This window comes from Ambystoma mexicanum, chromosome 4q, assembly GCF_040938575.1.
Source record: "Ambystoma mexicanum isolate Mex_15411 chromosome 4q, UKY_AmexF1_1, whole genome shotgun sequence".
NCBI classification, from domain to species: Eukaryota; Metazoa; Chordata; class Amphibia; order Caudata; family Ambystomatidae; genus Ambystoma; species Ambystoma mexicanum.
The window spans coordinates 611,391,868-611,415,239 of NC_090928.1; the positions used below are offsets into that span (position 1 = coordinate 611,391,868).

The 23,372-nt window shown below is 45.5% G+C and overlaps 1 long non-coding RNA gene across 1 annotated transcript in view; it reads right to left on the bottom strand.

The window, feature by feature from the left end:
* Nucleotides 1–23,372, bottom strand: part of LOC138467093 (uncharacterized) — a 97,868-nt gene that overhangs the window by 71,934 nt on the left and 2,562 nt on the right. The window lies entirely within an intron of this gene.

A 23,372-nucleotide genomic window follows, 5' to 3' on the forward strand; every position in this document is an offset into this window, starting at 1 on the left:
AGAGCTGACCCAGACCACTGTTAGCAGAACCAGAGAGCTGACCCAGATCCCTGTGAAGTGCCGAGACCAGACCAGAGTCCAGTCCAAAACCTGACCAGATCCGTGGCGAGGCCCATTCTATTTCTAAAGATATTGTGAGTACCTAGCGGAACTGTGCAGAACCAATCTCTTAGTTAAAATAATATAATTCAATCTATTTTAATCTAAGTAGAACTGCCTAAAAGCTGTCACCTGTCATTTTCTAGCTGCTAGCTGTCACTTGTCACTTTGAATTTTAACATTCCAAATCCGAAAAACTACCTTTATTTAATCGCTCATATCTCTGTGACCGTTTGTCCTAGAGACTTGCACTAACTTTCCTCTGAAAGCTTAAAATCTTGGCTTTTCAACGAACCTAGAACCGCATTCCTATTCCATACACTTTTGCCGCAATCGCGAAAAACGCACTCGCGAATTTACCGCGATTTGCAAATTTCTCTACGTGTGAAAACAGCAGTTTCCTTGCTAAAAATTTGTTTGCCTCTTAAGAACCATCCCTGAATCATTGCTAGAGTGAGCCGGGACTAATATTAACTTGATACCACTCACCCTGAACTTCTAGAGGGAATTAAAAGCATTTTAGCATACTTTTCACTTCATTGCCAGCACATATAAAAGCATTTTGGGCCTGTGTTTCCAACTTCTGTAGTCTAAGCTTGCTGGGGTGAACTGAATTACAGTTGATTGCATTTCTGAGAACTGTGTGCTTTCCTTCCATTTCCTTGCATTGCATAAAGGGGGGAGGGGATTGCCAGAGAAAAGTGATTACATTGTTTTGTTGAAATCATATTGAGTATTTTCTGTATTGCATTTTCATTCAACATTACATCCATCTGAACTTATATAAAGCATTCTCTACCACATTATTCTTCTGTTCCTATTCACAAGTGTGTTAGTGCCAGACTATCCATTATTGATTACTGCTCAGATTCAGTGTGATATTCAATTATTAATTTATTATAAAGCGTGATATATATATATATATTGTTTAAATTATCAAATAAACCTTTAAACTTGCAAACAGAACTACTTCTTGGCTCAGTGGGGTCAGGGGGATTCCAAGAGAGGGGTGTTATATAGGGGTAGTCATCCAGAACGCATGAATTGGACATAAAGATATATCAGTAAGGGTTTCCATTCAGTATCCCAGACTAGGCATTGACTTAGCTGTAGTGTTGAATTGAATCCTCTTACAAATTGGGGGCTCGGGCCGGACGTTTGGGTTAGATCTATCACTTGTGCAGATTAATACAGTGTGCCAAGCTGACCAGATACACATATCCGGTCGGATCACCACGCTGTGTTACGCTGTAAAGCACTCCTCAAAGGAACGTTCTAAGAAAAAGGTCTGTTTTGCAAAAATAAAATACTAATTTCTGTAAATCAGGACAGAGACCAATCTCTAGAATGACGACCTTAGTAGACATGAAAATAGCCAGAGAGCACTTCTTACATAAGTTATTTGTGAGAGGTGAGTGGACTCTCCAGGACCGCATGGTCTGGTTGCAGGCCATCACGCAACAGGTCACTGAAACAGGGTCAGATATATGGGGAGATCAGGGTCCCCTACATGTGGCCCTGAGTGAACTATACATGGCTCCTAAAGCTAAGGATGAACAAGACAAGATGGTTAGGATAGCGGCATACCTGTACCTATATATGGGAGACATGCAGGATAAATGTACTGAAAGCCACGATCTGGCGAACAAGCGACAGATGGCGTTAGAGAAGGTCCAATCTGACCTGGTCTCTTCTGAGCAGAGGCTGCAGGGGAGCCAGGAGTCAGAAAATGATAGTAGGCAGTATATCATTAAAATAAAAGAGGACATGGATATACTGCAACAGGAAAAGACAGACCAGGATACCAGAATTCTGGCTTTGCAGAAGGAACGCCAAGACAGTTTGGACTCCCTACTGCAGAGCCAGAAAAAGCTGGAGCAACAGATCAATTTCAACAGGGCATGCACAGAGCAGGTAGCCACCCTGCAAATCCAACTAGACAGAGAGAATGAGGAGAGCAATAAACTGATCCTGAAAGACCTGGATACCCAGGCAGAGTTTGATCAGGAGCGCCAGAAAGCTGGTGCCTTCCAAAGGCAAAGGGACGACCTGGCGTCACAAATTCAAGCTCTTGGTCAGGAAAGGGACACCTTAGGCCAGGAAGTCTGCCACTTAAGGAGAAAAATGGAAGAAAATCACCTGGCCCACCAGGGACTGGGTGACCTCCAAAAAGAACACCAGGACTTGTTAGAGCACACGAGGAGGGTGGAGGAGGCTCTGGCAAGACAGGAGCAGGCCAATAGGGACACAGCTCAGGAGGTAACCCTCCTGCAGCAAAGACTGGCCCAGTGCTCCAGGACCAATCAGGAAACGCAGAGAGAGAATGAGGCTCTCTGCCAGCACAATGATAGACTCCAACAACAGGTAGTGATGCAGGAGAGACTGATAGAGTCTAGTAAGGCCTTAACTGAGGAACTGAAGGCGCAGGCTCTTGCATTGCGACAAGGAGCAGGGGCGGATAGAGATGAGGTTCGCTGGGAAAGAGAAACTCCTGAGCATAACCCCAGGAGCCCTAGTACCAGAGGCCTTTATCTCTCTCAGTCCCTGGACTCTGCCACCCCCATGTCCCCTGGCGCACATGCGCACAGGGCCACAGGGATGGCAGATTACTATCCAGCCAGAAGCATGGGGCTCATAGGCCAGTACCACCCAGGAATGGAGGGGCGGGCATCCGGGTATGGGCACCCAGGCACAGTGCAATTTGATGGGGAAACCCAGGAGAATAGGCCCATTAAGGGCATCCTGAAAACCTCTGCCCAGTTAGGTCAGTGGGGGGGTACCCATCAAATCCTGGCAGCAAGGAGGGATCTGAAGACTCCTCTGAGCGGTACAGGACACAGGAGACCAGGACCCCACATTCTGCCAGCCATTCCCAGGCTCGCAGAATCCGGGAAAACCTGGAAGAACAGACGGGAACCTCTGGGAGCAGTGCCTCTGAGTCAGAAGATGAATGGACCAGGGTTACCCGAACCAAAAAGGCCAACAAGGCAAAAAGGGCCTTGCTTAAGGACCCATTGAAACAGATTAAGGCAATCAGGAGTGTCATCACGCCTTATCATAAGAACGCCAAGTATTCTGTTTGGGAGCACTTAGAGCTCTATGAGCAAATGATGGAGACTTTTCATTTGAAGGACAGCCAAAGCTGTATCCAATATGTAAAGTGGACATTCTCCCCAGAATACTCCAGTTTCTTTGCGGGGCTGGAGGACCAAAATCATTTAAGATGGTCCGCCTATAAGGCGGCCATCTTGAAACATTTTTCTACTCATAGAAATCCTCAAGAGGCTCGCAAGGCAGCCTACAATTTACAATGTGGGGAGGATCAGGCCACACAAGAGTTTGTGCAGGAGTTAAAGCGTGCTTTTGCACAGACCACAAGAAGGGTGCGCACGGATAGCAGAGAATTTATTAATACGTTTTTCCATGCCTTGCCCAAATACATAATGACCCAGCTCGTGAGGGATTTTCACGAGAAAAGATCTTAAGACTGGGTCATTGAACAGGCGACCCGGATCTATGAGGTGCAGAAGCCCATAGAAAATAAAAGCAATACCCAGAAAAATCACAAAACCAACAGCACCCCTGCTGCTGCCAAGGTGGCAGAGGTAAAGGTCAACCCCGTTTTGGATTTGGAGATAGGGGGGCCTAAAAACCTACCTGCACCTAATAATGCTAGGCCCAGAAGGTCCTCGGGCCAGTCACAGACAGGGAGCCAGGGAGGCAGCCCCACAAATGGGGTCCCTCGCTCTCCTGATTATGTAAGCCCCCGTTACAAGGGAAACAGACCCATCCTGGGTTATGTGTGGACTCCTCCAGCCCAAGGGGGGGGATCCAGCCAAGCACCTAACCCAGAGAACTTCCCTCCCAACTTCTCACGGGAGGGCAGAAACTCACCAAACCCTGGGCAGAACTTCTTCCCCAGGTATCCACCCAATTTCCAACCCCAAAATCATCCATCCTTCTTTCCCCAATTCCCTGAGCCCAGACAACCTAATCCGGGAGAGGGGAGGCCAAGGGTGGAGGGGTATCAAAATCTTCCCAAACAGGGGTACTACCAGAGAAGGGATAGCTACCCTTCCCGGGATCAGCCCAGGGGAGAAAATAGAGCCCCGTATCAGCCTGAGCGGGTTTCCCAGTTAGAGCGCCAGGTCCAAAATATGGCACGGGATCTGGGTCAAATACTGAGGGCACAGCAGAACCCTCAGATGGGCATGCCGGCACAGAATGCCCCAAACTCTGGACCTGGTACTCCAGAGCAATGACGGGGGCAGCACCCCGATAACTCACCGGTTCCCAGGGAGGAGGCACAAAGGGAAGGGGGGTGTAAAGCCTTGGAGGAAGCTTCCTTCCTCACTTGTAAACAGCCCCTGGAAACCCAGGAACCGGAAACAAAATCTCTTGCCCCTGAAAGTCTGCCTCCTAAGGAGCAGAGGGGGGGTAGGAGAAACAAAAGACCCAAACAGACTCAGTTTGAGGAGGAGGTACAGATCTTCCAATCTGAGGGAGAGGGATCCTCAGAGGATCCTGGGAAAAGGATCTTCTCCTTCAGAGAGGGGGGAACTCCTCCCAAAGAAAAATGGGTCCCTAGGGATGCAAATCCAGACTGGGGAGATGTGGAGACTGAGCTACCGCCGCCCACCATCTCATCCCAGAACCAACAGCAAGAAAATCCCCTGGTTCAAACTCATCCTGGTGACTGCCTCCAAAAAGGGGGGGGCGGCCCGGAACCGGAGCCAGGGGAACCCACAATGGCTCTGATCTCCAGTTGCCAACTTTTTCTTTCAGATTCCCAAGGCTCTCCACAGAATTCTGCCCAAATCTCTTCGCTAGCGATGTCCAAAACCAGAAAGTTAGCCCACCAGTTGTCCAAAAATGTGCATTATCTGTGCCCCCTTGAGGAGAAGGAGGGAAGATACTATGCCCCGGTACAAGTACAGGGGCAGGGTACAATCTTGGCACTGGTGGACACTGGATCTCAAGCTACCCTTCTGTCCAGAAGGGCCTTTGACGAACTGAATGCAGGAAGGGGAGAGAATTACCAAATTCCTCTCACCTCTCTTCCTGGACAACTGCAGAACTTTGACGGGAAGGAAATTCCCGTTGAGGGGACTGCAGACTTGGACATTAAGATCGGGCGACACAAGTTGAAACACCCGGTCATAGTTGTGACTCCAGAGGGCACCCCTTGTTTACTAGGGAATGACCTCCTGAGAAGGTTGTCACCCCTAATAGATTGTGTAAACAAGGTCCTCTGGACCTAGAGTAGCCGACCAATAAAATTAAAACAGAGTGTCAACCATGTTAGTATAAACGGCACCTGCCACATGGTTGAACAAAAATCTGACCAAGTAGAATTTCACTTCCAGAATAGCCAAATTCCAGACGTGACAGTAATAGCAGTAGGACAACAGACTGGTGATGGAGGGTCCTCTCTATTTCTGAAAATCAACCTTCCTTCCAGTCTAAAGTGGTACTCCATGCTGGAAGGAAACACTCTGAGATTCTATACTAATCCACAATCAGAAACTCCCACTCCTATAGTCCAGAAAGATGTGAAATCAGCTCAGAGCCTGGCTGATATTCAGCAAATTGGAGAGCAGTTGTTCATCCCTGTCCAATTAAATGATGGGAAGGACTCTGTTCTCGCTCGAGTGTGTGTGAACAACGGTAAGAGCTTCATCAGCGAAGTCATGTTCCGCCAACTCCCAAAAGATCCAGCCATTCCCACATTCAAACTGATAGACAAATGGGAAATGGACCTGGAAGCACCCAATTCCAAACATCTCCTGCCAAGCAGGTGTATGCTCAAAATCTCCATTGGCAACAAGAGCATAGTCCATAATTGTTGGGTCGTGCGAGACGTCACTGCCGCCTTTTACTTAGGCAGTGACTTTCTCAATCGCTTTGCCATTAGTTTGGACCTAATAAACTTCAAATCTTGGTCCCGATTAGCGGATAATCCCACGGGCTTTGATGATCCAGAAAAAGCATTTAGGTCAGCTCAATTGCTACCTTATGCAGTTGAAATTCAGATCAAAGAGGAAGTCACCATCCCAGAAAGGACCCGACAATTCTCCCTGGAAGTGAAAGTTAAAAGAGGACAACATTTGAAAAACCCTGATGCTTACATACATCTAAATGCTTCTCTCCAACAGCAAGGGTTGGGGGTAAACCCAACACCATTAGTCAACATAGAACATGACACCATTCTAATATAGGTGGATAACAGCGACTTAAAGAGTATCACTCTAGCCGCAGGTACCATTATTGGAATGGCGGTTGATGACCGACATTTTTCCATCGATTTAGGTAATGAACTGTTAGGACCAATCCCCAAGGACTGTTTTGACAGTGACAGTGAGGACAATACAACACCAGACAGGATTTTTACCCGGCATGGGGGGAACTTCCTGGTGTACACTTCTTGCCCTTATGGTAAGGAAGATGTGACTTGTGACTTCAGGAGGGATGAGGTGATTTTCCAGGTCCATGAGGGCTGCCTTTCCCACCTGAAGCCTCCAGTCCAAATCAGCACTCTGACCAGGGACTTCTCCACCCAGCTGGAGGAGGCCGCGGAGATAGCCAAACCAGAAGTCTTTCCAGGCTTCAGGCAGATGGTGGAAGAGAGAGTCAACCTAGCTGATGCCTGTGTGACTCTGGGACAAAAGCAAAAGTTGAAACAAGTTTTCTTGGATTTCCAAGATCTCTTTGCTGTAGACTCATATGACTGTGGCCGCACTGACATCCACACAACAACAATCCCCACGGACCCTGGCATGACTCCTGTATTTGTGAAGCAATATCGCTTGCCTCTCGCATCAATGGAGTCCCTTACTGAAATAATTAAGAACCTTGAGTCCCGGGGAATAATCTGTCCAGTCCACAGCACCTTCAATAATCCGGTGCTGGGAATATTGAAGCCAAACGGCCAGTGGAGACTCTGCGCCGACCTCAGGGAGCTCAACAAACGGGTCCATACTTCCCGATGGCCTCTGCCCTACATTGACCAAGGGCTGGCCCAGATCCAGGGGTCACAGGTATTCACTGCAATAGACCTGACCAATGGATACTGGACTGTGCCTGTCAGTAGGGAGGACCAATACAAGCTGGCTTTTACCTTTGGGGGCCAGCAGTACACATGGACCCGGACTCCCTTCGGATACCTTAACTCCGGTAATGAGTTTAACATTTTCCTACATAAGGCCATGCCCGACCTGGGTGCGAGGGGTAACCTGGCTTATGTAGATGATGTCCTCATCAAAAGTTCATCTGTGCAGGAACACATAGCGGAGATCCATTATGTTCTGACCCAGTTGAGGGCAGCCGGAGCAAAACTTTCCTTTCAGAAAGCACAGTGGTGTAGAACCCGTGTTAATTTCTTGGGGCATGAGATTACTCCTCAGGGTCTCTGTCCCCAGGAAAAGAAAGTGGAAGCACTTCAGAAACTGAAAGACCCCACAACTCTGCGGGAACTAAGGAGCCTCCTTGGACTGACTAATTACAGCAGAAAGTTCATTGAGGGCTACGCAGAGATCACCAGACCCCTGATTCATCTCCTGAAGGGGGGGGGTCAAGTGGGAATGGGGTCCAGAACAAGCCGAGGCAGTAAAACAACTCAAAAGAAGCCTCTCACAAGCACCTTGCCTAGCTTACCCTGTCAGAAGCAAGGAGTTCTTCCTGGAGACGGGGTTCTCTAATACGTGCTTGACAGCAGTATTATACCAAAAGCATGACAAGGTCAATAAAGTAATCTCCTATGCGAGCAAAACTTTATCTTCTGTGGAGGAAAAATTCAACGATTGTGAGAAGGCACTCCTGGCAACGGTGTGGGCATTGAAGAATTACCACCCGTTTATCCAGGGGGAACACATCATAGTGGAGACTCCACACCAGCCTCTGCAATATCTCCAAAGTGACAGAATCCGGGCCGGAAATGTGAGTAATTCCCAAATTACTTCCTGGATTCTGTCAATGCAAGGCTTTCCTGTAGAGGTGAGATATGGCCAAAACAAGAAGAGTCCCCTCGCGCAAGGTCTGGCTGACTTGCATGATTGTGCCAGAGAAAACTGTCTCGAGGACGAAAGTCTAAAAATAAAGGACAACATGGAGGCATACCTTAATTCCCCCCACAAAGTCTTTGAAAAGGACAAGTGTGAGGGAATGCCCACTGTATATGTGGATGGATAGCCTTACCATGTTGACAACAACGGGGAGAAAGAACTGGTGGCCGGCGTAGGGAAAGCATGGGTGAATGAGTTCCCAGAACCCTCCGCTGGATACAAAATTGGTCCCCGAAGTAGTCAGGTGGCAGAATTGATGGCTGTGCATCAGGCCATCCTCACTGCTGTCCAGCATCAACTCCACGAACTGGTCATAATCACAGATTCGGATTATGTACGGAACGGGTTCGTGGAGCACCTGGTTAATTGGAAAACCAGAGGCATGTTATGTGCTAACAACAAACCCTTGAAACATGGGAAGTTGATCCAAAACATTGATGATCTGGTCACCTCGAATGAGATGACCATCTATTGGAAAAAGATCAAGGGTCATTCCAAAGTAGAGGGACCAGACAAAACTGGAAATGACTTAGCTGATCAGCTGGCCAAAACCGGGGCCATCCAAGGGGATCTAATTGAGATTGAGTCCCTATTGGGGGAAATCCAGGTCACTGCTATCACTAGGTCCCAGACAAATGCTCACAACGACCTTTCAATTGCACAATGGAGTAAGGAGACCCCTGATGCTGATTTGATTACAGCTCAGAAGGGGGATCCAATTATTGGTAAGTTTTACCAACACCTTGAGGACCCTGAGAACTTTCCCCTGACGGATACTGATTATATTGGGAAAGAGGACCTAAGAGTGTTGATGAAATGTCCAAAAATGTTCCGAATCCAAGACGGTTTGTTGGTAAGGAAATCCAAAGCTGGCCACGATCAGTGGGTGGTTCCTACCTCATTCCGAAGCCTGATGTTAAGTCACGCCCATGATGCGGCCACCGCCGGTCATAGGGGGTTTCACACGACATTGGAAATCTTAAGAGAGGTTGCATACTGGCCACACATGGGGCAGGACCTCGACCAATACTTGAAGGGGTGTCTTGTGTGTGCACAATTTCAGCCATCATCCCTCACGCACCGTGCGCCTCTCCAAAAGAGGGGGATGACACTGCCATGGTCAGATTTACAAATCGACTTTGTAGGCCCCGTGATTCGCTCTGCTAGGGGGAATAAGTACATGTTGACTGTGACATGCTTGTTTACCAAGTGGGTGGAATGTCTCCCAGCCCCAAATTGCAAGGCAGAAACTGCTGCTGCCCTGATGATTAACCACATCTTTTCCCGTTTTGGTCTACCTCAAAGGATTGAGTCAGACAGAGGTAGCCACTTCACCAGTGAAGTGATGACAAAGATGTGGGAGATACTGGGGGTCAAAAGGAAGTTGCATATTGCTTACCGGCCAGCTTCTTCTGGGGCAGTAGAGAGATATAACCGAACCATTGTGAGCATATTAAAGAAGTTTGTGGCAGATTCTGGGCCAAGTTGGGATATCCGATTACCTCTGGTCCTAATGGCCATCAGATCTACCCCTTCATCTGCAACCAAAATGTCACCATTTGAGTTGATGACTGGGCGCAAGATGGTGCTTCCTCAGCATTTGCTCTACAGGACCCAAGAGCAGACACTGATAAATGCCTCCACAACTCATGAGTATGTGGAGAATTTAAGGAAACACCTTCAACATGCTTTTGCTTATGCTCAGCAGAATCTAGAAAAATCAGCTGATAGCATGAAGACCCACTATGACCTGAAAACTGCCAGGAAGGAATATCAGGTGGGGGACCGGGTCTATCTATACAATTTCCAAACGAACCAGGCCAAACAGCGAACATTTTTGCCTACATGGAAGGGACCCTTTGAGATTATAGACAAAATCTCCCCTGTGGCCTACAAGATCCGCATCCCCAAAGGCGGTTTGGCAGAGGGGGAAGACAAGTGGGTCCACATGAACCAGTTGAAGTGTTGCCATCCCAGGCACACTCTGCAACAACTGGAGGAATCCTCTGGAATCCTAGAGGGTACTGTCTCAGATTAATTCAGTTCTAACTTAAAATATCCTACATATCGCCTATCAAATTCTGAGTTCTCAATGTGGGTGTTTTTGTTTTTGAATGCAAAAAGAAATGTGCATGTTCATATGTTTTGACTATAAATTTATATGCCACCCCACTATATCAATGGTGGGGGAAAAATGTCTATGAATAGGTATTGCCGCTCTTCCTTTGTCGTCCTAGGAGAAAGAAAACCTGGAGACGGGCCAAGGAGGACGATCCGGAGACCGGGAGCAGAGACGCGAGGGGCCCAGAGTACCGCCCAATATTCCCATCAGGACCGGCGAGGAGAACCGATCGATCAGTACCGGATGGAGGAAAAGATGCTGAACTGTGCCATCTATTGGAAGAAGATGAGGAAACATCCCAGGTCTTGCGAGTTCCATCAGTGAAACAGAATGGCCATCGCAAGAGGGGGGCTTGTGGGATGTTTTTACCCATACATCCGAGCCCTACCTCAAAAACTGTGCAGTGCTCACATTGAAAACATCATGATGGCCAGAGCTTCCCAGAAAATGCACAGGGAAATGCATGAAGAATAGGCTGCCACTCATTTTTGCCGATGTTATGGGCACAGAAGGGCACTGCCTAAAACCACCATTGGACTACCCACACAGTAGTCTGAAACCATTGGGAATGGCAATGCTGATTGCCAAAAGCAACCTAGAATTGTGGGGAATTCATTTTCTTAAATCCCAAAAATGGGTGCAGTACCAGTAAGCCGGCGTTTTAAAACACCAGATCTTTTTTCTTTTTGTGTAAAACTGAATAAATGAATGAAATAAATGAAGGCAGGCCAAAGAAAGACTTACTGAGAGGTGGATCCAATGTAAAGTTATATTCTGAAGTGACTTGAATGTTCATAACAAGACTGGCTGAGCTCTGCAGGTCTGCAGCAGCCTAACTGAAACTGGATTTAAAACTACCAAAAATCTAAATGTTTAAAAGAAATGAGTGACCTACTTTTGAGTGTCACATAGGTTGCAATTGTTTTAATGTCATAGTCTAAACTTAGAATCAGCATTCTAGCTGCATATGTAAACATTGTCTTGACTTAAACTGGGTAACAAAAAGTGACATTTTATCTGAAGCCTGGCTTAAGGAACTGAATTCTGCCCACCAGCTACCCCCGACAGGAGATGAGACTTGCACAACAGCTGTGTTCCCAGGCCTAGCTGCCCTTTTGCTGCTCCCACCAAAAGGGATATGACACTTCCCTGATTGAATTACCTGGGCTCTGCAGGAAATTGAACAAAGCCCTGTCCTGACTCAGGCAAATGTTTTATTATGGGGGCCATAAATGGCTTCCTCTTGAACAATGGGCCTTCCAGGGCCCAGGCAGATGGTTTATTGCAGGGGTAATAAAAATGGCTTCCTCTTGGCAGAAACTGGGAGGGGGGGGAAACTGGAGACAGAGGCTGAGCTTGAAGAAAGTGGAAAGACTGGTTTCTGTACCATGTGACCTGAAAAGACACACCCCTGTAGCCAGAATATGGTTTTAGAAAAAGATGAATAACTCATAGTACGGACTTGTGAAAATTATTTAAATGATACCATAATTCTTGTGAATTTTCTGCCCACATTTTAAGAGGTTTTTAGAACCGGTGGCATGATCTGGGGGCAAGCTAGCAGTTAAGAGGGTATTACTTAAAATGTATGCATGTTAAAAATCTGACACTTCATCAAGTAATGTCCATACTCCTTGCGCACATGTGTATAAATTTGAGTAAGAATCTGATATTGGTAACCTGACCAAAAAGTGAAATATGTTGCCATTTCTCAATGCAAGCTCCCAGGAAGAGCAGATTTGGACAGGGTATACCTCCTGTGATATGTGATGGGTGCATGTAATTTTAAACAAATGTGTACCTGTGCAAATATGTCTTTTGGGTCAAAATATAGATTGTGTGTAATTTGACAGGGGTGGGTTCTCTGTATCATAAACAGACCTCATCATGATGACACTTCATTTCATTCCCCCAATCAAGGGGAAGAGGAGGAAGTGGCCAATGACAAGTGGAGAGGGGTAGAGCCTAGTGATGCTGCTCACACACCCATTTTCAAAACACATAAAAGCAGACAGTCAGGACAGATAGGGACATTCAATTCCATTTGCTGCAACGCGCTCTGCCGGACCATACAACATCCAGAGATCCAGACTTCAAATCCATCAATCTCCAGAATCCAGAGAGGCTAGACCAGAGAGAGCAGAGCTGACCCAGACCACTGTTAGCAGAACCAGAGAGCTGACCCAGATCACTGTGAAGTGCCGAGACCAGACCAGAGTCCAGTCCAAAACCTGACCAGATCCGTAGCGAGGCCCATTCTATTTCTAAAGATATTGTGAGTACCTAGCGGAACTGTGCAGAACCAATCTCTTAGTTAAAATAATATAATTCAATCTATTTTAATCTAAGTAGAACTACCTAAAAGCTGTCACCTGTCATTTTCTAGCTGCTAGCTGTCACTTGTCACTTTGAATTTTAACATTCCAAATCCGAAAAACTACCTTTATTTAATCGCTCATATCTCCGTGACCGTTTGTCCTAGAGACTTGCACTAACTTTCCTCTGAAAGCTTAAAATCTTGGCTTTTCAAAGAACCTAGAACCGCATTCCTATTCCATACACTTTTGCCGCAATCGCGAAAACCGCACTCGCGAATTTACCGCGATTTGCAAATTTCTCTACGTGTGAAAACAGCAGTTTCCTTGCTAAAAATTTGTTTGCCTCTTAAGAACCATCCCTGAATCATTGCTAGAGTGAGCCGGGACTAATATTAACTTGATACCACTCACCCTGAACTTCTAGAGGGAATTAAAAGCATTTTAGCATACTTTTCACTTCATTGCCAGCACATATAAAAGCATTTTGGGCCTGTGTTTCCAACTTCTGTAGTCTAAGCTTGCTGGGGTGAACTGAATTACAATTGATTGCATTTCTGAGAACTGTGTGCTTTCCTTCCATTTCCTTGCATTGCATAAAGGGGGGAGGGGATTGCCAGAGAAAAGTGATTACATTGTTTTGTTGAAATCATATTGAGTATTTTCTGTATTGCATTTTCATTCAACATTACAGCCATCTGAACTTATATAAAGCATTCTCTACCACATTATTCTTCTGTTCCTATTCACAAGTGTGCTAGTGCCAGACTATCCATTATTGATTACTGCTCAGATTCAGTGTGATATTCAATTATTAATTTATTATAAAGCGTGATATATATATATATTGTTTAAATTATCAAATAAACCTTTAAACTTGCAAACAGAACTACTTCTTGGCTCAGTGGGGTCAGGGGGATTCCAAGAGAGGGGTGTTATATAGGGGTAGTCATCCAGAACGCATGAACTGGACATAAAGATATATCAATAAGGGTTTCCATTCAGTATCCCAGACTAGGCATTGACTTAGCTGTAGTGTTGAATTGAATCCTCTTACAGCCATGAACACTCAAGGATTCTCTGGGGCTCAGGAAGTGGTTCCTTTCACAGACGATATCTCACTTTCTATAGGAGATCACAATCTATCTCTGCCTTTACTCTACTCTTTACAGACACCTGTAAAGGTATTAGGTTGAGACATTATGAGCAGACTGAACATTTCACATGCAAGGGAATAGCATGCTCCACACCAGGAATACACCTGCTCAATGTTAGAGAGATCGTTCAAGCTTATTGTGGGTGCAGGGTACAGAGGGGGATGCCAGTGGACGAGGAGATGTTTCAGTACAAGACTGGCATTGCTATTGCATAGCTTCCAGGCATTGCAGGGAAAATGTGGTGGGTTCCAAACAAGTACCTATTCAGGCCTGAGCTAGCATTGGACGAGGAAGAGGGATCCATAGTACCAATAGACCTAAAGGCAGTTGTAGCAAGAGAGGACTGGATAGCATGGAGAGCAGTGATCACAGTGGCAGAGGGGTGCAGGTTGACCACAGTGACAGCCAAAGAGTTATTCAGGGAAGAGAGGTTAGAGGTAGAGATGGTGTTCAAGATGAATGTGACTTACATTCTGTGAAGAGGATCTGGTCAAGGTGCCCAGCACCCTATGGACAACCAGTCCCTATGATGTGGATCTCTTGAAGAGCATAGGTGGAGTGAAGATTAGGCTGTAACAAGGAGCAATTTTACCAAGAGTGAAACAGTACCCACTCACTAAAGAGGCAGATGAGGGCATTTATGAGACAATCACAGCACTAATAGAGAGAGGCATTCTGCTACCATCAGGGTCACCATGTAACACTGCAGTGTACCCAGTGAGAAAGGCAAAGGGGCGGTCATGGCATTTCATACAGGATTTAAGGCCCCTTGAGCACATTGTAGAAGCAGAGTATCCTTTGGTTGCAAGTCCAGCAATAATCCTGGACAGCAATCTGGCAGAAGCTGCCTGTTTCACAGTCATTGACTTGAAGAATGCATTCTTCTCAGTACCACTACACCTAGATTCACAAGCGTTGACTTATTTTATGTGTAGAAACCGGAAGTGGAAACATACAAGACTTCCTCAGGGGTACTGCGAGTCACCATCTATCTTTAATGGAGTGATACAGATGGACGTGTGCAACATGCAAATGGAGAGCACAGTTTTACAGTATGTAGATGACATTTTGATTCAGAGCCAGATAGAAGACAAGTGTAGTGAGGACTCAGTACACATGTCGACAGTGCTAGCTGACAAGGGATACAAGGTTGACAAGGGCAATCTGCAGTACTGTCAGAAGCAGGTGCTATACATTGGACAGACAATATCCACAATGGCCTACAGATTACCCCAGAAAGGACAGAGACAATAAGCAAGACAGCCAAGCCCACGAGAGTGAGAACAATGCAGCAGTTCTTAGGGTTGTGTAACTATTGCAGGGCATGGGTCTTTGACTACAGTACATACACAAGGCCTCTACTTGGTGCTCGGAAGGGCGGCACAAGACACTGACACGGACAACAGAGATGACTGGTGCATTTGACATGTTGAAGGGGGAAATATGCACAGCACCAGTACTAGGGATCCCAGATTACAAAAAGGAATGTTTCCTGTTCTCACACACTGACGGTGTAGTGATGAAAGCAGTACTGACACAGAAGACAAGTATGGGGCACAACCCAATAGCCTACTACAGTGGGAAGCTTGACCCAGTAATGAGATGACATTACCAGTGTGAACAAGCTTTGGAAGCTGCCGCCTTTGCAGTGGAAAAATCAGCCACAATAACCATGGGGTGCACTACCACTCTTTACGTGGAGCATGCCCTCTTTGCAATACTGCAGAAGGCAAAGAGTACACTGATGACACAAAGAGCATCAGGGTACAAAGTGATACTATCAAACGCTTCACTGAAGATAGTGAGGTGCAGACGTATCAACTCCGCACATTTCCTAGCAGATGTCCTACAAGAGCGTGACTACGTACACGACTGCGCAGAAAACATACAGTCATTCAGTGACACTCACAAGGTATATGAGGACGCACTTGAGGGGGAGATGTGCTGTACATTGATGTGTCATCAACTACTGACCAGACAGATGTGGTCAGACATGCAAGAACTGCAGTAGTGAGGTAGAAAGAAGATGGAACAAGTGAGGTAGTGGGCAGTGCACGCTTAGCATTGAATTACTCAGCACAAGCAGCAGAACTAGTGGCCCTCAAAATAGAGTTAGAGCACAGCAGAGATAAGGAAGTGACAGTATACTCTGACTCAGCTTATGTGACATCAACAGTACATGCAGGACTGCCATGATGGATCAGGAGAGGATTCAGAAGGGCAGACAGCACACCAGTACAGCTTGCACTTTTATTGGGCAAACTGATTGAAGTGATTGATTACCCAGCATGGATAGCCACAGTGAAATACCAAGCACACACCAGAGGGGTAGATCCTATCTCAAGGGGGAACGAAGCAGCAGACTTTGAAGCAGAATGTGCAGCATATTTTGGATAGCTATTAGAATTGGAGGCAGCATCACCTGCTACAGAGTGCACCAGGAACATGGTACTAAAAGAAGGGCACAATGCACGGGCAGAAACACAGATTATGGAACTGCAGAGAGCTGCACCCAGGGAGGAAAAGTAATTGTGGTTTAAAAGGGGCTGTACAATGTCTCCAACAAATGCCCTATGGGGGCAGAATAACACTGGGAAAGTGGTCATGCCACTAACATTATTGCACACTGCACTGACACAATTGCACCACCCCCACACAGATGGGAAAAGAGGTAATTGCTGACTGCATTGGAGAAACATGGTTCTGTCATAATTTGGCAGAACATGCGGCTGAATTTGTAAGTCATTTGTAAAGTAATTGTTTGACGTGTAAACAGTTTACAGCAGGACATACATTGTGAGTTGTGAGAGGAGCCATACTTGGGCCTGTAGACCCATTTCAGCACTTATATGTTGACTACGTTGACATGATCCAAGTATTTCAAGGCTACCGCTACATGATAGTGGTTGCATGCCCATTCTCCACTTGAATTGAGGCAGGCCCCTGTTCACATGCTGATGCTCTCTGAGCAGCCAGGTTCCTGGTCAGAGAAGTGATTCCAAGATGGGGCATGTGTGAGGTCCAGCGGTTTGACAATGGCCCTCATTTCGCCAATGAAATGTTCCAGCACATCACCAAGTTGCAGGGCATTCAACAGAGGTTTGCCTGTGCATACCACCCGCAAGCAAATGGAGCATGTGAATGCCTGAATAGCCAAAACATAGCAGAGCACAAAGAAAAATTGGCTGCACTGCTTACCTCTCGGCTTGTTTGCATTGAGCAAGAAGCCTCGCTCTGACCACCATTTAACGCCCCTTGAGGTGGTAACCGGACGGCGCATGCATCTCCCACTGGCTCCTCCCACAAGAGCACTGAAAGACTATGAGAATAGTGCAGATGTGTTAGGACAAGAGATGTATGAGTACATTACTACCTTGATTGCTAGTGCCTCTTTTACCTCTCACCAGATACAGCGACACCGTGGGAACCAGAAGACGGCGGAGAGAGCAACTGCACCACAAGACTCCGGTCTTAAAATACCAGTGAATGTAGGGGACATTGTACCGTTAAGGAACTTTGTTTGGTGCTGCAATGCACCACGATTTACCGGTCCTCACGTTGTAGAAAAGGTAGCAGACCGTGCTGTCCAGCTAGAGGGGAAGTTGGTCTGGAACCACCTCACTGACATCAAGCCAAACAAAGCAGCAGCCTCACCTGGCAATGAGTTCAACAGGGCCAACATTCAACAGCTAGAAGAGCTACAAGCCAATTCGGAACTTACACTGCCGAGTGAAGGACACTGAATGGTTACTTTCTCACAGGCAGCAGAGTTAAGGACTGGACGTCTTATCGATTTAGATTGAGGATACACTGACTGTTATTTTATTCTCTACACACTGTCAACGAGTAAGAATGATGTAACTGCTGATGATTATTCATGTTGTGCACTGCCCACCACCCGGATACTTTTTCAAACCAATTTGTCCACACTGTAAGAAGAACCAGTAGATTCCAAGCACGATCCCCCAGAGTATATTACCTTGCCTTGTAAGTGGTTTCAACCCAGCACTCCACCTAAGTCAATGCCTAGCGTGTGATGCCCAGCTGGATCCCTTAATTATATATTTTTATGTCTAAAGTTCTTTTATTTCGGAATGATGTACCCTTATATCATGCCCCTCTCTTTGAATCTCCCCCGATCTCACTGAACCAAGAAGTAGGTTGTTTTGCAAAGTTAAAAGATTTATTGTATGGATTTGAACAATATACATATATCACCTTTTTTTGGAATTTGAAAAATATCTAGATATCACACTATTAATATTTATACAATGATCACAATGGGTGATATTACAATCAACAATCTCTTTATTCAATAGGTTTATTCAATAGGAGTACGGATGAGAAGAATAATGTAGCGTAGAATAAAACTTTGTGAGGGTTCAGTCAAATGCAATGATAGGAAATTAATGCAGCACAGAAATAATACTTTTGTGTATTAAATCAAATGCAATGTAATCACTCTTTCCCCTGATACTTCTCAATCCCCCCTACTATGCAGTATAGAGATGGAAGGAGAGAAAACAGGTTTCAGGAATAAACACTCTACAAATGCAGTTTCAATGCCAATTCCCCCAGCAAGCTTAGAGAGAAACAGGAAGGATTTCCAAACAGGTCAATTGCTTTTGAATGTGGTTTTGAATAAATGGGAAAAATGCTAAAAATTGATTTAATTCTCTAAATTGGATTCAAAACTAGTGTGAGCCGCTTTGGATAGTTCCAGGTAAACACTAGCAATGGTGGTTGGATAACTAGCAGATAGGAAACTGAATTCAGAGGTCGAATACAAGAAATAGCTATTTTGCATGTGTTGAAATTGAGCCAAATGCAGATTTGCAGCAAACTTTTCAGTGCGAGATACGGTTCCAAAGTTACGGAGGTTTTAGTAGAAGTCGATTTTTCTCAAAAAGAATCAAGGTTTTCAAATGAAAAGTGCGCTTTAGAATATTACAAACAATAATTTTCTTGGCACTAAGGAGGCTATGAAGATGCAAGATACCGAATGGTACAGCCACCAGAACAGGGCGCCTCCGCTCTGACTTTTGCCCTCACTACAATTAACAAAGGACTATATGGATGAGGGAAAGATTCAGAACAAACAAAATAGATTCTACAATGCAGTCTGGATATGTTGGAATGGGTTGGATAGAATTACTTAAGGATAAGATACTGGCTATGGACAATTCTATGCTAAATACTCACAACTATGGTTTTGGAATAGGCCCGTCAGGATCTGGTCAAAGGTTTTGGACTGGAATTCTGCTAGCCCACCAGACAGGATTCAGGCACAATTAATATCTGCACTCAGCACGGCACTCTGGTCTCTGCACGGCACTCTGGACTGGATCTGACGGGTTGGTTCTGGAGTTTACAGCTACCTGGTTTCAGCTCTGCTCTACTGTTTTGGATCTCTGGGTTCTGGCAAGAGTTCTTGGCAAGAAGCAGAAAACAGCACAGCCAGGCTGTTCAAATTTTGATGTGCCCCTTGGAAGTCTGGGGTTAAAATCAGGTTGCCAGATTTTAAAGGCCAAGCTGAGAAAGGTTCAGCTTTGGAATTGGGCCTTCTGCTTTCAGAGTTCTGTAGTCTTGGATCTGGGTTCTCCTGCAGAGCACTTCACCAGTAAATCAGTTTATGGGTGAATGTGTGTGTCTCTAGGTCCTACACAGTCCCTATTTATCTATTTCCCAAAGGGGTGGATAGGCTGATTATACTAAGCCCACCCTCTAGGAATCTGATTGGTCAGAGGATTCCTCCTCTCCTGATTTGAGAAGGAAACCTAGTGTCATAGTGATGCTGCAATTTACAATCCAGGGAAAAACCTCCCCTTTGTTTCTACACAGAAAATCAATTTTTCATAGAAAGCATATCTACAATATCACCAACTTGCTAATAATACATATTCACATCACAGATATAATAGAGCACGTATCCGTCCAAGTCCCATCTTCTTGAGAGTTTTGGTTCAAAACTGACAGTTTTTCACGCTTTTGGTTGGTTACCCAGTGTCAGATCTATACACATTTTTCCACATACATGTGCATGACATCTGGGCATAATCCTGTAAATGTTCATATTCCTAGCATTATCACAATTGCTACAATATCAACATTTTGATAGTATGGTGTCTGAATATCGCACAGGGTTCAGAATAGTTTCCAATTGTGAGCAGCATTTTCATATTAACAACATTTAAAACACAGATTTTTCCAAGTTTTACACAGTCTTCTATTAGTCTTTTTTCCAAAAAGATATTTCCTTGGAATTTCAGATACACATATCAGTCTAGCTCCGCCTCCAAGGTTTGGCTGGGCCAAGGGCAACCTGAGCCTCTCTTCCTTAGCAGTTGGTTTCTGTTGACGCCCGAATTTGCATTTCCTTTCAGTCAAGGGAGTCTTTTGTCTCGACTCAGAGCAACAGGCCAAAATCTCCTCCCACTTCCTTTAACAACTCAATGCCAGTTCCTGAGCAGAGAGCAGGAGGAAGATTCCTTTGTTTGGGAGCAGCTATGGAATGTCTTTGAAGTCCAGTGTAGCTGACATTAGTCCACTTTTAAAACACAGTTTCAAATGGACCCTTATAAATACAATTTATATTTTCCACAAATATACACATAGATTTCTTCATGTCAGTCTTTTTAAAACATAGAAATTTAATTTAGCAATCCATATTGCTTTTGATGGCAAGTCTCTTCTTTTCTACAATTTGATTTTAAGACACAAGTTGTAAACTGATAGTATAGGCAAATGACAGCTTGGATACAGGCGAGCGGCGGTACTGCGCCCATATCTGACATATTTTTCCAAGGCAAGCACCTTTTGAATGAGGATTTTTTTATGATGAAAGGTGTTTCTCCTGACATTGTGCTTATGGGGATTCCTTAAATAAGGTGATGGTGAACACCCCACAAGGATGTTGGATCTTCTCTGCTGTTTGGGAGCCATGATTTTGCACTTTCAACAGCCAAGGAAAAACTGATTTTAAACACTTCTGGATTTTCCTGGCAATGCAGCACTGCCTTTTCAAGCAGTTCTATTCCACTCTGTGGGCAGCCCAATGGCGGTGTGGTCTCCTGTTTTACCACTGACATAGGCAAAAATAGATTTGGCAGCCTATTTTTCAGGTTTCCCTGCGCACTTCTCACAGATTTTAGCGCACATAAGGCTTTTTGCCGCCCACACTGTTGTTTTTGATGAAAGCAACGCACAGTAATGTTGCAGGGCATAGACTAGTGGGTCAGAACATCCCACAGCCTTTATAGAGTATTTGGGCCAAACATACACACAGCTCAAGCACAGCGATCCCCCTATTCTCGCCACACTGAGAGACCCATCAGTAAGGAAAGTGTGGGAAAAAGTGTTTGTATTTGCCATTAATGATTATTTGGTCGGTGGGGCTTAAGAGTTGCTTACAATACTAAAACAATAACGCATTTATTCACGCAGGCAACTATATCTCCAAGCGGCAGGAAGATCAGCAGCACAGTTAAAAATGAGTGAAATAATAAAGAATTTAGCCATCTTGTTTTTTATGATTATCCCTAGCAGGATTGTTGTGTTTATATGTTGGAGGATCTCCTTTGTTGCTACTGCTACCGCTGTCTCCTCTACTAACATTCCCCGAACCCAAGCAGGTGGAACAACCATTTCAGTTGGACAGGAGAACACTGCAGACATGGTAGGAGAGGTAAGCGCAGTGTTGACACAGACATGAAAGGGGTAGACATGTATCTCACCGACACTGCTCGAGTGTCTAATAACATGTAGTACAAACACATTACCAAAGTAGGTAAGGAAACCACAAGGGAGAGCTGTTATGTTTGCTTGTTAATCCCCTGTACCATGAGTGCCTAACATAATTGTTCACGTCACCTTGAAAAGGTGCACAGTGAGCTGAGAACCATTTCGAGTCCCAGGCCTGTGGATGTCAGCTCTAGCTAATTACAGTTTAGTACCCTAGGGGTGGGTAGCAAGAGGCGCGAACCAATGTTAGGCCCATTACTCTGCAACAATGTAGTAAGTTAGATTTTGGGGAAGGGACATGTCAGCCTCCTGACATGTAAGGGGCAGTAGAATAACAGGTATTTGTACCCATCTAATTTATTATGCTCCTGGCGGCCAATCCCACTCTGCAATAGGTTTTTGGAGAGAGACCCAAGTGATGACGGTGCAGTGATGTGTTTTCTAGACAAATCTTGCCTGTGCACCATTTACTCGATGACATGCTGGAATTTTGCTGAATTTTTGTATCAATCCCTAATGGTTTTGGCTGTAATAAACCACAGTTTGAACTTTCCGTTGACGGAGTCCTCTGTGTATACTGGGGGAGGGAGTTGGGCCCTCCAAGTCCACGAACTTCCAGCATCACTCTGGCACACCTGGGAGTTACCCCCAACAGTCTGGAATACCCTTGGTTACTTAGAGTGAAGCCATAGGTGTTACAAAATTGAAAAGGAGTGTGGGAGCCCCTCCACTGAGAACAAACATGGGTCAAATACGCTGTTCTGTGGAATTTCTTCAATTCAGCAGGGTCTTCAACCACATTTTAGCTCACTGCCCCCTTCACAGAGGAGAAATACCCATTTGCATATCAGTGGTTCACCCACGCACAAGGGCAATCCAGCCCGAAATGCTATGCAGTTTTCCTCTGAAGAGGAGTACATCAGCAACCCCAGAGACGTGTTTTGGCCTATTCGGACCTCATCAGTGAAGTGAAGCTGTGCCTCTCTAAGCACAGTGAGCATGGGGTCCACGTCTGTATTACACTTGGTTACTTAGGGTGAAACCGCAAGTGTTACAAAATTGAAAAAGGATAAATATCTTTTTGCATGTTTTGCAGGGGGGGCAAAGCACGGAGACCCATGATGCAATCACCCTGCTATCAAGCACAAGCATATGTGTGAGGTGAAGAAACTTTTCATCTGTATACTTGCATTGCAGCTAATGTATCCACCCTCCAAGATTGGAAAGCACACACCCATGAGGCCTGCGGAAAGAGCAACAGTAGATGGTGGCATTGCACTTCAGCTAAACACAGTTACATTCCAGTGAACCCCAAATCGCCCAGAATGGAAAGTAGGGGCCTGACGTCTGGGAAGGTTAAACGACTGGCAGTGGTAGTGGGTCCCTCGGGACATCACCCCTGAATAAACCTCCAAACAGGAAATCTCGAAGGTGACCAATAGCCTCATCAAACAAACCCCCAAACTTCACCTGCGGGGTGTTCTCAAAGCTGCCCTGTGTGCAGTCCTGGGCAGACCCAGCCTGCACCCATCACTACCAGGGCTTCAACAAATGCCATCCCCACAACGAAGCAAGAGATCTGCCTTGTGACAAAGGCAAACAAACTCCCCAAGACAGCGGCAAGCAACTTTCTGCCCTCAATACAACGGCTGACATAAATCTACCCGGAACAAAACTCTGAGCACGTCTGTCCGATGGGACACTAACCCGGCGTAGAAACTTGACATCTCAGAATAAAATCCCCAGACAGGAAATACTACATACTGGTTGTAAATCCAAGCACAGCACGACCCCAGACGTAAAAGCCCACCCAAAAAAAAAATCCAGCAGGGCCGCAGACTCCTACTATGCACAAGCCCAATTCTCTGACCCATACCAA